We start from the raw sequence: 15912 nt of genomic DNA on the forward strand, positions 1-15912 counted from the left end.
TGAAGAAAAAAATATAAAATGTCTTGGACATGACATTAAACTGTTCTGGTCTGGTGTATGACTCGATAACCAAAAGGTTTTTTGTGCACCAGGTCCTTGGACCAATTTTTTTGAGCTTTTTCATCGTTCAATAAACAATATAAACTAAAGATATCTTTTAAGTTTTTTGTTTTAAAGATTGAGTCAGCTTTTTCAATAGATCGTAAAAAAAAATTACAAGATTTTTTAGCAAGCATGGTAAAGTTATTCAAATTATTAAGGTTAATAACATTTTAATTACTTGAGTTTTTATTTTATTATACTTTTTATTTAATTCTTAATGATTCAAATAACTTTTTCATGCTTGCGGCAAATTCTGTTAAAGATTTTTTTTAACTTATTGAAAAAGCTGATTCAAGCTTTAAAACAGAATTTTTTTTACTATTTATCTAAAAATTTTGGTAAGAAATAGTTTTCCAAATCAGGGCTTCCCACGTTTTTCCCCCTCTTAAGAAAGTAAAAAGCTATGGCCCCCTTCAACAATATTTTTCTAAAGATTACCATTAAAACCGCTTAACAACTTTTTTTTTTTTTTTTTTACCCTTCATCATCAACTTTTGAATATCTAGTGTAAGTTTCAAGTTATGACCTAATGGCCCCCTGTGGTCTCTTAACTGCCCCCTTTGCTGCTCATGGCCCTTAGGAAACCACTTGGCCCAGATTGGGAAGCCCTGCTTTGAAATGTTTAATTTTTTTGTACTGAACCTTCAACATAATATATATAAAACACTCGTTGCAATAAAATAGCTTTAATTAGCTTCTAACAAATATTGTTAAAAATTATGTACTAATTATTTTTTTGTAATACAAGAAAAACAAAATTGCTGATTTTTCGGGAAAAAATTTGTAAAAATACAGTTTTTAATAAAACTACTTTATAAACCTTGTGATAAACATAAATAGTTAACAATTTCCGTTGAATTTTTTTTTGTAAAGTTTCTGATAGAAACTTGTTATATTTTGTTTGTTGTATAGTTTATTCCGTTGCATTATCTTTCTAATGAGTAGAAAGACCATTTTCTACCAAAATATTCATTTTAATAGAAATATCATGATAAAGTTTTCAAAACATTTTAAGGTCAATTTAAAAATAATAAAATAAATAGTACTATTTTTGAATATACTTTTACTTGTTTTAATATAAAAAGTGTAATGTTATTTTATTCTTGAGCAATATTGTTATTCAAAAATTATCTAATTATGTTTTGTAAAGTATTAAATAATTTTAAAAGCAACTGTCAAAGTTCTTTTTATTTATTTGTAAACTTAAGTTAATGTTTTCTAATATAAAACAAGAATTCCGATTTACTTAGTATCTAATTCATTTAGTTTTTTATTGATACCTCATTTATTTGAAAAAATATAACATAATACGTTTTATTTTTCTTAGATTTACTTTAGTACTTAGAAAGTAAGGCTTATTTGAAATAGTATCTTACTAAGATAGAATGAAAACAAATTGATAAAAAATCATACTGTAGTTTAAAGTTTTAAAGTATATAATGACGTGATATCCAATGTTAAAAAGTTAACTAAGTGCTTATGGTATATACATTTGGTATACGGATAAATCTCTTTAAAATTAAAACAATCTAAAATAAACAAGCGATAAAGATCAAAATTAAAACTACACTTTAAAATACTTAGTATAAGTATTTAAAAAGTCTAGTTTGGTAAACGAACTTTTTCCGAACTAGACTTTTTAAATCCTTATCTCTATTATAAAACAACTGAACTGAATTACTCTTGATATAGATAAAAAATATTAACCAAAACTTTTTTAAGATATGGTAAAATTGTTATGTGTATCATTGTGGCATATAGTAAAAATGAAAATAGACCAACTTTAAAAGCTTTTAATATGCTTGTACTTCAATATTTTTTTATAATTTTTTTTTTATAGTGATCTACAAACATTAAAGATTTGATAAAAACCTATTTTAATCATTGGAATCGTTTTGAAATTTTTAGGATATCGAGTTAAAAACTCAACTGAAATATGTCTAAAACGCATCAAATAACCATGCTGTGAAAAGAATAGTTAATTTTGTCGGGTTTTTTGAATTTGTATTTAATTTTTTTGTTAGTAATTATCATTTTTTAAGCTAAAAATGTCTCTATAAAATATAAAAAAAAAAAAAAAAAAAAAAAACGATACCACTTGGATTTGAACCCGCGACCTTCTGATCATTAACAAAAAAAAACTAAGTCAAAAAAAAAAAGTTTTACAACCGCTAGATTTAATAGAACTTTATTTACTACCACCACAGACGAATTTCAATAAACTTAAAACGACCTAAACAGTTAGCTAAATTATGAAACAATTTATAAATAAATCAATTTGCGTCAAGTCTGACTAACTACTATCGAAAACTAAGAAGTTTACAACCGCTAGATTTAATAGAACCTTATTTACTACCACCACAGACGAATTTCAATAAACTTAAAACGACCTAAACAGTTAGCTAAATTATGAAACAATTTATAAATAAATCATTTTGCGTCAAGTATGACTAACTACTATCGAAAAATAAGAAGTTTACAACCGCTAGATTTAATAGAACCTTATTTACTACCACCACAGACGAATTTCAATAAACTTAAAACGACCTAAACAGTTAGCTAAATTATCAACAATTTATAAATAAATCATTTTCCGTCAAGTCTGACTAACTACTATCAAAAAATAAGAAGTTTTACAACCGCTAGATTTAGTAGAACCTTATTTACTACCACCACAGACGAATTTCAATAAACTTAAAACGACCTAAACAGTTAGCTAAAATGTCGGATGGCTTGGCGTTCAGCAAACAGATCCGTCGCTCTACTGAGCACAAAAGATAGCTTTTTTAAAGAAAGTGTTCAACGTTTAAAAAAGCTTACTTATATCTAATAAGAAAGTCCATTATCGTAAATAGTTAATAGCGATGTATTGTATATTGAAAAGAATTTAGACTTTAAGATATAAAAATTATTTAAACCGGTAAACGAATATACTTATTTCTCTTAAAACAAAAAAGAAACTGTTAAAACGTAATAAAACAAATTTATAGATTCAAAGGTTGGAATTTGATCAATTTTAAATAAAAAATAGCATTAATAAAGTTTATGTTTAAAATAAAAACAAAAATCTTTATAAACATTATAACTAAAACTCATTTTTAGTAGTTATAAGTAATAATTTTAAAAGTTTCAATTAAATGCTTTCAATAATTAGTCTTTCAGTTAAAATAAACACAATAAAACTGTTTAAACGTCCTTAGTAGAACCCTTTTCTACATATTTAACATTAGTAATTGGTCGAGGTATGGCTTTATAGGCAATTTAAGTAAAGAATATGAGAATAAATGTACTTTTAACGTTTAATAGACACGAAAATAAAGTTATCGCATCCAAAATTCTAAAATATTACTTTACTACTTAATTAGACAGACAGTTTTCATTTAAAGTTAACAGTTTTAATATAAAAACTAATTATTAGACTTTTTAGTAACAAAAAACATAAAAACGCTTATAAAACCTCTTATGTAGAGGTTTTTAGCACAAAAATTACAAAAAATAATAAAAATGCAGTTTGCGCAAGTATAGTATATAAACTTACAATAAATAAACTTTTTAACAGAAACAAAAACACAATTTAAGTGTCTTCAATGTTTTTATAGACAAAGTATTATGAAAAAATTCAACTACTGTACTTAACAAAGAAAATTTCTTTTCATAAAATTCTATACCTACAATCCTTATTGACAACATATATTACAATTCAGATAGCTTTATAATCCGTAAAGCAGTTAAACTTAGTAATAGTTTGTATAAGTAATTTAATTTTCTATGACAATAAACAATTTAAAATGGTTTGGTAGGCAGTTATAACAACGATAATCTTACAAAGTACAAACTTTTTGGTGAAAACAAATACAAAAAAACTTTTTCACACAGGTTTTTATCACATAAACTAGAAAACTAGTTAAAAAGTGTAAGTTGAGCATGTTTAAAAAAAAAAATTACAATAAATGAACTTTTAGGCTTAAACAACCACAAAACAACATTTAAAACGACTTCAAAGTTAATGTAAACAAATTGTTTTAAAAATAAATAAGTTTGTATTTTATGATTGTTTTAAGAATTAGTTTTTTATTTTGTTTATTTTGTTATATTAGCAAAATAGACATTTTGTTAATTGTTTTAGCATATATTTCTTTAACTTACATCTAAAAATGTAATTGCAGTGCAGAAAATTTAGAAAAATTTATAAAATATGAAATACATAATAGCTTTATATGCTTGAGTTAAACAAGCCGCGATGGCCGAGTGATTAGGGCGCCATGCTTACAATCAGCACTTTATAACCTTTGTGGTTTCAAAACCCACCACTACCATATTTTTATTAAATAATTTTGATCTGCAGTGCCACCATTTGACTCGAAAAATTTTGAGTCTATATTTTTTGTTTTCTTAAAAGTTTTCTTTTTAAAGTCTGTAGAGTAACCAGATTAGCTCTGCTGATATAAAACAGGGCTAATTGAAATTACCTGACTGAAATTTAAAATTCACTAAAATAGATATTCTCCATCTTTTTTAAAGCAATATACTTCAAACAATTTCATAAAGGCAAATTTAAATTGAATGAGAAAAGAAACAAACAAACTTTTACTAATATTTTTATGAAACATTGAAACAAATTGTTAAATTATAACTTTGTTTATTAAATTCAAGTCATAAAGTTAAAGATTAAAGCTACGTTCTGCCCTGGTGTGTCTTTTAGCAATTTCATTTAATTCGATAGATCATTTTACTTTTATGGCCGTTTTTATTTCATCATTAAATATTGGCAAAAAAATAATGTAAACAGCCTTTTTAAAAATAAATCGCTAAACTGAGAAATTTTAAGAAAATGAAAACTATAAACAAACAATAAAAAAAGCATTTGTATACATTAATTATAATATTTACACTGATTAATATTGTAATAAATCGTATGAAAAATTAAGCAAGTCGTAAAATAAGTTATAAACTATTTTTATTTTATGACATACCATAAATTGAAGTTCAAAATTCCAGGTTTTTCCAGATTTATATCTAAAATTTCTAAAATTTCAAAAAATTATACTTTTATATAAGATATCATGTTAAACTCTAAATTAATTAAATTAATAAATTAGTTTTTTAATAATTTCATAATTATTTAATTAATTGTTTCAGTGTTGCCAAAAATCTTATAAACCTTGATTTTGAGACTTAAGGCTAAAAAACCTGAAAGTTTTGGAAATTTGAGATCTTGTTGAAACAATCCTGGAAAACCTGGAATTTTGAAACAAAACCACTAAAGACCCTGGAAGGACCCACATTTTGATACTTTAGGTTAAAAAACCTGAAAATTTTGGAAATTTGAGAAGTTTTTGAAACAAACCTGGAAAAACCTGAGTTTTGAAACAAAACCACTAAAAAACCTGGAAGGACCCACAATTTGATACTTTAGGCTAAAAAACCTGAAAATTTTGGAAACTTGAGATCTTGTTGAAACAATCCTGGAAAACCTGGAATTTTGAAACAAAACCACTAAAAACCTGGAAGGACCCACATTTTGATGCTTTAGGCTAAAAAACCTGAAAGTTTTGGAAACTTGAGATCTTGTTGAAACAATCCTGGAAAACCTGGAATTTTGACACAAAACCACTAAAGACCCTGGAAGGACCCACATTTTGATACTTTAGGTTAAAAAACCTGAAAATTTTGGAAATTTGAGAAGTTTTTGAAACAAACCTGGAAAAACCTGAGTTTTGAAACAAAACCACTAAAAAACCTGGAAGGACCCACAATTTGATACTTTAGGCTAAAAAACCTGAAAATTTTGGAAACTTGAGATCTTGTTGAAACAATCCTGGAAAACCTGGAATTTTGAAACAAAACCACTAAAAACCTGGAAGGACCCACATTTTGATGCTTTAGGCTAAAAAACCTGAAAGTTTTGGAAACTTGAGATCTTGTTGAAACAATCCTGGAAAACCTGGAATTTTGACACAAAACCACTAAAGACCCTGGAAGGACCCACATTTTGATACTTTAGGTTAAAAAACCTGAAAATTTTGGAAATTTGAGAAGTTTTTGAAACAAACCTGGAAAAAACCTGAGTTTTGAAACAAAACCACTAAAAAACCTGGAAGGACCCACAATTTGATACTTTAGGCTAAAAAACCTGAAAATTTTGGAAACTTGAGATCTTGTTGAAACAATCCAGGAAAAACCTGGAATTTTGAATCAAAACCACTAAAAACCTGGAAGGACCCACATTTTGATGCTTTAGGCTAAAAAACCTGAAAATTTTGGAAATTTGAGATCTTGTTGAAACAATCCTGAAAAAACCTGGAATTTTGAATCAAAACACTAAAAAACCAAGAAGGACCCACATTTTGATGCTTTAGGCTAAAAAATATTGAAAATTTTGGAAACTTGAGAAGTTATTGAAACAAACCTGGAAAAACCTGGAATTTTGAATCAAAGCCACTAAAAAACCTGGAATGACCTGGATTTTGATGCTTTAGGCTAAAAACCTGAAAATTTTGGAAACTTGAGAAGTTGTTGAAACAAACCTTTTGTTTTTTTTTCTACGTTCAAATTGTTTTGTAAATTTTTCTTTGAATATGTTTTCGTTCAAACCAGACAAATGCTCGTATAATGTTAAGCTATAACTAAAGTTAAATATGTTTGCTAAATCAATGAATGTAAGCTAGTAATACTGTCACTAATAATAACTAATAAGCATTTTCAAAGCACTTAGACTTATTTCAACATTTTATTTCATATCTTATGTTCATTTACGTATAAAGTTGATGTTCTGATTTTTTTTCTACGTTCCAATTGTTTTGTAAATTTTTCTTTGAATAAGTTTTCGTTCAAACCAGACAAATGCTTGTATCATGTTAACTATAATTATAGTTAAATATGTTTGCTAAATCAAAGAATGTAAGCTAGTAATACTGTCACTAATAATAACTAAAAAGCATTTTCAAAGCACTTAGACTTATTTCAACATTTTAATTTCATATCTTATGTTCATTTACGTATAAACTTGATAATCTGCTTTTTTTCTACGTTTCAAATTTTTTGTAAATTTTCTTTGAATATTTTCTTTGAATATGTTTTTGTTCAAACCGTAAATAAAGTTCCATTAAATCTAGCGGTTGTAAACTTCTTATTTTTTGATAGTAGTTAGTCAGACTTACGCAAAATGATTTATTTATAAATTGTTTGATAATTTAGCTAACTGTTTAGGTCGTTTTAAGTTTATTGAAATTCGTCTGTGGTGGTAGTAAATAAGGTTCTATTAAATCTAGCGGTTGTAAACTTCTTATTTTTCGATAGTAGTTAGTCAGACTTGACGCAAAATGATTTATTTATAAATTGTTTGATAATTTAGCTAACTGTTTAGGTCGTTTTAAGTTTATTGAAATTCGTCTGTGGTGGTAGTAAATAAGGTTCTATTAAATCTAGCGGTTGTAAAACTTCTTATTTATTGATAGTAGTTAGTCAGACTTGACGCAAAATGATTTATTTATAAATTGTTTGATAATTTAGCTAACTGTTTAGGTCGTTTTAAGTTTATTGAAATTCGTCTGTGGTGGTAGTAAATAAGGTTCTACTAAATCTAGCGGTTGTAAACTTCTTAGTTTTCGATAGTAGTTAGTCAGACTTGACGCAAAATGATTTATTTATAAATTGTTTCATAATTTCGCTAACTGTTTAGGTCGTTTTAAGTTTATTGAAATTCGTCTGTGGTGGTAGTAAATAAAGTTCTATTAAATCTAGCGGTTGTAAAACTTTTTTTTTTTGACTTAGTTTTTTTTTGTTAATGATCAGAAGGTCGCGGGTTCAAATCCAAGTGGTATCGTTTTTTTTTTTTTTTTTTTTTTTTATATTTTATAGAGACATTTTTAGCTTAAAAAATGATAATTACTAACAAAAAAATTAAATACAAATTCAAAAAACCCGACATTTTTCATGGTCTATTTTCATTTTTACTATATGCCACAATGATACACATAAAATTGTACTGGTAAAAGTATAAACTTTTACAGCTGTAACACTTATTTGTTTTCAATGTAAATAAAAAATAAACTAACAATATATCTTTTCACCAAAAAAATATACACTTTAAAACGTTAAAGATTATATTTTTTGTGATAAAAACTTACATTTAGGCTCTTTCTTCAATAAATACTCTTTATTTATGGTTCAAGATACTTTTGATCTTAAATAATATTTTCCTACTGATTACTAGAATTTTTTAGATAAATGCGCCTCTCAATGGTATTTTTCTAAATAGTGCGGCCCGCGAGCAAATAAGGCTGCCGACCGTGATTTAGATCTTTAAAAACTATAAGATCCACGTAGTTCTCTTTACCTGTATTTGAAATAATTTACTTTTTTGTACTATTGATTATACATTTTAAAAAACTTACATATCAATAGTAAATCGTTTTATTAATTACTGTTCTGTTTTACTTCTGAAAATACTTAAAACGTTCTCGCATTTTTAAACAAACTAAATTTTAAGTTTACATTATAAAAATTGTTGTTTTCTAAAGAATGTATTGCTAGTTTCATCTACTAGGGTGAACATAAAAGAAGAAAAAGTTTTGAAATTTTACAACAGCTAGCTATTCTAAATCAATAGCTACTTTAAATCTAAGCTATTAAGTACAATAATTTAATATTCTATTTTAAATTTTAAATCTAAACACCAACTTTCTACAAAAATCAAAAATTAGACATGCTAATATTTAGTCAACAGACTAGTGAAACGTATAACTTTGTTAAACCAATAAGCAAAACAACTTTTATTGCAATTAAAGAAAACAACTACACAGATAAACAACCATAATTTCATGCTTTATTTAGTTATTAAAATTATATCCCCATGAAACTTACTGATGTAGTTCTTTCAGTAAAGTAACTCTTAGATAAGGGTTTCCCAAAGTATACCATTTAAATAACATAAGCTACCAAATTCTCAAAGGGGGCAATATTTTGAAAATTATACTAGTTATACTGAGGTTGTTGGTAAAAAGTGAAAGTAGGTCTTGGCGTGTTTAAAAGTAGTTTTGTAACTTATACTAGATATTTTGGTAAAACTTCAGTAAGTAAGAGGTTCGTGAGATGTAAAAGGGGAGCCACAAAGCCATAATTTGAGGCTTACTTTATATATTCTAGAGTTGATGATGAACATCCAACAAAGATGTTAGGTGTATTCAACATAAGTATTTTGAAAAAATATATTAAATGATGCCATAGCTTTTTGGTTTCTTTAAGGGAGCCTCCACAAAAAAAAGTTTGGGAAACCCTGTATTAGATCAAAGATTCCCTAGTCTTATAAATTGTTAGATATTTCATTTTACATCAGGGGCGTGTTTTGAAAAATAATATTTAAAACTCCTGAATAAAGAAGTAGATTGTTTACTAAAAACGTTTATAAAGCAGAAACATAACATGCTACAATTTTTTGATAAATATTTAAATAAAAAACTAAAAAGAAATCAAAATAAGCTAAAGTTTTCTAATTTGCTGGTGTTACACTTGGTAAAAGCTGAAACTGAGTTAAAATTAGAATTTATCAGTGATGTCATAATGAATTTAGAACTTTTGAGAGCTTTTTGTAATAATACTATTTACAAAGTTACATAAAGTTTACAAATACTATTATATTTGTATAAATAATCATTATTCACTGTATCAAATTGGAAAGCTAAATTTTACTTCAAAAATGTACAATGCTATTTACTTAAGTTTTGCTAAAATAAGGTTATTGTAAAAAATACATTTGAGTTCAGCATATTTTTGCTAATTTTATAATAACAGCAGTTAAAATTAGAGATGTAATTAAACAGATTCCCGAACGTTTTTAACATTTATGTTTTTTTAAAATTATTTGGTATTGTTCTAAAATTTATCAAGTTTTTTACAATATCTTGACAAATGAAAATTTTAGTAAGTTTATTACGGACATAGGGTTTTCAACATTTTTTGAAAAAATAACATTAGCCCTTGTTAAAAGTTATGATACTGTATGGTGCATTTTACAGAATATAAAAAATAATTTACTTTTGATATGTAGTCAATTGTAAAAAAAAAAAATCTACAGTTATTTGAAAATTGAAAAGCTGTATGGTGCTATTCAAACTTGAAAAACAGTGTAATTTTTTGGATTTAAATGTCATTAGAAACATAAAGGGCCACAATATTAGGCCTTTGCTCATTTCAGTATAACGTTTATTTAACACGGTAAAAAAGTCGAACCACAGACAAAAACGATCAAAGAATAACATTAATTTTCGGATATTTAACGGAATGATATTTACAATACAGATGGTAATACCAGAAACTAATTTCCTCCGACCATTCTAATTTATCCGGATCGAAAACAACATACTCATAATCGCCAACAAACGCTATTATCTTGCCGCCCATCGTCAAACATTGAAAGTTGGTAAAGTTTTCCCGAACGGGCGGAGCTTGAAGAAAAGCAAACTTCCCGCTGTATAAATCAAAAACCTCGCAACTTTCCGCTCCACTGATCACGTACATTTTGCGCCCGATGCTCACCGAGGCGTGACCGCTTTTCTAACATTATGTACCAATTTATTTTTGAAAGACAAAAAAAAATTCTGAGATTTTGTAACAAATTCGTAAAATATAGTTCTTAAAAAATTTACTTTATAAACCTTGTGATAAAATTAAACAGTTAACAATTTCCGCTAAAAAAAAACTTGTAAAGTTTCTGTTAGGAACTTGTTATATTTAGCTTATTTAAAAGTTCATTCCTTGCTCTGTCTTACAATTAAGTAAAAAGACCATTTTCTACAAAAATATTCATTTTGATAGAAATATCTTAAATTCTTAACATAGTTTTTAAAACTTGAGAGAGTATATCAAAAGTTTTAGAAATAGTAAGTATTATTTTTTAAACAAAAGTTTTATTTTTTATTTATTTTAGTAGTTTAATATTGTTTCATTCTTTGTGCAACATTAAAGTTCAAAACTTATCTAATTAAGTTTTGTAAACTATCAGATAATTTTAAACTATTGAAGTCAAATTTGTTTTCCTTAATTTATAAACTTAAGTTGATACTCTTTTAGTATGAATGATACAAATCTGTTGAAACTAACTAGGTGTATTTATAGACGTAATTTCAATTCTATTTAAAAAAATTAAGCTCATGAAAAAATTAAATTTAAATATCTATAGCCTAAACCAGTAGTCGATAAAGTGTACATCGGTGCACACTAGTGTACACAGAATTTTTTTGTGGGGTGCAGGAAATTTGTAGGTTGCATGAAATTATTAGGATAAACATAAAAACAAAAATTAAATTTTTACATTTTTACATTTATTTATTTCAAGCAACAAACTTAAATATTTTAGTTATATTCAGCCTTGGTGTTTAATTTGGATTTTCATAATTGGCTATGTTAATCATAAGATTACTTGAGGCTAAAACTCAACTGTCATTTAAGTAATTATCTTCAAGTAAAGAAAATGTAGATGCTCACATTTATTGTCCATAGTTGATATGGAGAAAGTTTTGTCCTTCATCAACCTACAATCATGATAGGAAATTAAATGAATTAAATTTTAAAGCTTAATATTTTATTGTTTTAAGTAACTATTTTAAATTACAATACTTAATAAATCAATTTTACTTTATTTAAACAAAATTAACTAGTATTTTACAATTTTTATACTAAATAACTGTTATTCCATAATACTGAAAATAGTTTCTTTAATAATTTAACTTAATAATAAGTGTTATACTTACAATAAAGAACAAAATATTTAAAATAAAAGAAAAATAAATGTTTTAAAATCTTCTTAAGTACATAAATTCTTCTCTATAAATACATATTAATAACATATTATTTAAAGTAACAAATTTTATTTCAAACAATAGAAGTTATTTATATTTATATATTTTCTTATTATTTATTATTAATTTATTAGTACATTTATATGGAAATAGAATTTAAATAGTACTTATAAAAGTTATAAAAATTACAGTCTTAGATTAATACAGAGTTGCCACACACTAAGGATACTTGGAAATTTAAAAAAGTTTTGTGAGGATTAAGGCTGTTTTGGATTTTTCTGAAGTTTTATGTAAATCTTATGCTAGTTAGTAAGTATTTTTTAAAATAAAGTTTTAGCTAGGAGAATTCACTAGTTTTTAATATGAATAATTATCTACAATTTCTTGTTTAATTGGTTTTTTTGAAAATCTTAAGGCATTTGTTCTTAATTAACTGTACATTTCTTAGTTTTTGAACTTATGTTTACTATTTTCTTTTTTTTTCCAAATGTCAGGATAATCTCAATCTAATTTGATGAAACATTTGCTGTTTTTTTATTCAGATTAATATTTATACTCTTAAAAGTAGTAACTCTGTTAGTAATCAAATAATATCCAGTTTAGGTTTTAGTATGAATCAGGGATGCCACACACTCATACCAGTAAAAATTTCCTTAAAAATACAATTTTACTAAGGATGTCTTTTTTTATTTACAAAACTTTAGCTAGTTCCTCCGAATGCTTTTATGATTCAGTTTTTTCTTTGAAAAGTGTTTTTTAATATTATATCTTACTCTTCATATTGTAATAATGATAATTTGAGATATTAAGGATTAATTAGGTTTATACTTTTTTTACTTTTTGCCTTTCTCTTTTTCATAAACTTAAGATTACCCAGACTAGTTTGATGTAACTCATGCTTGGTTGCCATACACTAAAGATAAGTAAAGCTAGTTGAAATAATTTTTTGAAGTTTTGATGATAAATTGTAATGATGCTATAGTTTTGGCTAAGTTAGACTAGTTTGAAATTTAAAAAAAAAACTTCAGCCAGATTAATTTTTTTAATAGAAATCTCAGAACTATTTCAAATTGTTAGGAAATTTTAGTCAAAAGTTTATCCAGAATCAAGATCTTAAATGCGATTTGTTTGTTTTAGTTTTAATATTCTTATAACTTTTAGTCAGTTTAGTTTGAAAACTGATCTTTAAAAGCTCATCTAACTTTAAAGTTAAATATCTAAGAAAAAATCAAAAGATTTAAAAAACTCAAGATGGCTCAGGGAAGTTTTAAGTCATTAAGTTTTTTTTTTATATGACAAGTGGCAACCCTGCTAAAGTTGTTATTGGTTACTCAGACTAATTTGTTTTGGTTTTAAGAAAGCCATAACTTTTATCTATATTGCTTATAAAAATTCATAAACTATTTTGAATTTAACTAAAACTAAAAACTAAGAATTATTCTTTATTACTATAATATTTAAATTTTTTACTTTTTTAACTTTATAATATATGAACTCAAAATAATAATTGTTAAATATTTATATTTTGCATAAGTTCTTGAAATTGACTTAAGAATAGTTTTCAGTTTTGTATTATAATGATAAATAATTTTAAAAATAACAAATAAAATTTCTATATCCTGTGAAATATGAAATTATGTTTTAGAGTTTTAGTTAATGTTTGTTTTAAAATAAACAAAGCTATTTTTTGTTTCAAGTGTTTCAAAAATTTGATAGTTCTTTAAATTTTTTTAATAACCTAAACACTTGAAAGAAAGACTTATAGCTTTTATTCATTTTAAGTATTTAAGTGAATTTTTATTCAGTAGTTTGAATAATGTAAGTTAGTTGAGGTATTTGAGATTCAAATCAAACCTTAGACTGTTAAGGACTTTTTAGTAATAAGGTTAAGTTTAATTTTTTTTCTAAATTTTAATGCTAGTTTTTTCAAATTTAAAACCTTTTGAGCCTTAATAATAATATTTTCAGGCATATTAGAAATGTTTTTGTTAATTTATAAAGAGCTCAGGATAGTTTAAGAATTTCTGAAAATCTCAGTACTTTTTTCAAGTATTTAAATGATATAAGGTTGATTAAGGTTAAACTTTCGTTTATATATAACTAGTATTTTTAAAAAGCTGGATTTTTAATGATTTTAATTTTTTGTTTAGGGTTGAAGGGACTCAGGGCAGTTGTAGTCACTCAAAAGAGTTTATTTTTAACCCAAAGAAGTGGCAACAGTATACATTCAGTTATAAACTCAAAACAAAGTCATTTAAAACTAACTTATAACAATTATTTTTTTTTATTTTCATGTCTGAAATAACTTAATTAACAAAATTGTTTAAAATAAAGAAGTGATAATCTTTAACAACCTTGAACTTAATGAAGTAAAAAATTTAGTACATGAAATGAACAATAACAGCTTCAAGTAATATTTTATATAGAGCAACAATATACATACTTGAAAATTAACTGAACTTTGTTTGTTCTTTCTTTTTTGTTCAACATCTATGTTAAATACAGAAAATAATAATAAAATAATGTTAAAGTTAATTGAAAATTTAATGTATGTGTTTAGTTCTTAATAAAACATTTGAGAGTACTAGGTGTTAATTAGGGTGAGTAGAAATGTGTTTATTTAAATTTGTAAAAGGAAATCCATATTAATACTGTAGAAATAGAAGTGCATTAATAAAGAGGACTCTGCATGATAAAATTGTTATAAATTTCAGCTTCATTTGATATAAGGCTTTCAAATAGTATTAGTTTGATATAGTTGATATGGCTGTCAGCTTTCAGTTGATGTAGTTTGATTACATGATTAAAGTTTAGTTAATTGTTTCTAAGCGTAAAAACGTATTTTAAAATCAATTAAAAGTGTTTTCGTATTCCTGCCACTAGAGGCTCTCTTAAATTAGATTTTTGGGTGCACATAATTTTTATTTGCAATTCAGTGTTTACAGGTTTCTATTAGCTTGATGGTTTAGGCTATGAGTAAATAAAATAAATTAATTTTTATTTTTACATCATAGGTCGTTAAGCTAATAAATATAATTTCTACTTTCAATATTTGTTATTTGTTAAACATACAACATGAAAATTTACAAATGACTTAAAACTAACTTATTATCAACAGCAACCTAAAATAAATATATGAATTGTCAGTTGTCGTCAAGCTAATCAATACAATTTTTACTTGTATTTTTTATAAAACATCATATATACAGTTTTACAAATGATATTAAAACTAACTTATTATCGACAGTGAACTAAAATAAATATATAAAAATGTCAACTTTTGAAAACACAACTGGCAACATTAATGCCTCGAGCGGTACTAGTGTTGGAGAGATAAGACCAACGAACTCTGAGAACCGTGAACTTTGTGAAGAGTTTCTCAGGAACTTCGATGAAAACAAAAATTCCGAAGACGAAAATGTTCTGAAAAGTTTCAAAAGAAATGCAGTTTTGTCTTTTGATGAAAGTGAATTAAAAACCTTCTCTAAATATTTTTACATACGTAAGAACTTTTTTTTATTTCGCTCTTAAGTTTCTTGATGTTTATTTAATAATTATAAGAAAGATATTCAATTATTAGCACGCATCTCTAACTAGTTTTATTAATGTATGTTTAATTTATTTGAACAATAAAAAATTAAATTAACTAAAATTTTCTAGGAAATAGGAAGCTAATCAAAGAAAATATTTTTAAACTTAACAAAGTGGCAAAACTCTTCAATTTCGTCAACGCCAAGCAACATTTGCTCGACTTGTTGAAGATTGACCTGAACATTGATAACGTTTGTTTCTACCATCAGTTTTCCAACATTGCCAACAACAAACAAATTCAAAAGTGCACTTTCGACTTCATAACAAGGTGGTTCTGCTACTTAGCCGAGAATAAAATGTTGGACGGTTTGAGCTTTGATCTCCTTGTGAGGATCTTGTCCAGTTCAAATTTGAATATAACCTCGGAACTTGAGGTAGCAAAAGCTGTGAACAGTTGGATAGAACACGATCCAAAATCAAG

The sequence above is a fragment of the Thalia democratica genome, unplaced genomic scaffold (assembly GCF_965202585.1).
Source record: "Thalia democratica unplaced genomic scaffold, ktThaDemo2.hap1.1 HAP1_SCAFFOLD_183, whole genome shotgun sequence".
Lineage (NCBI taxonomy): Eukaryota > Metazoa > Chordata > Thaliacea > Salpida > Salpidae > Thalia > Thalia democratica.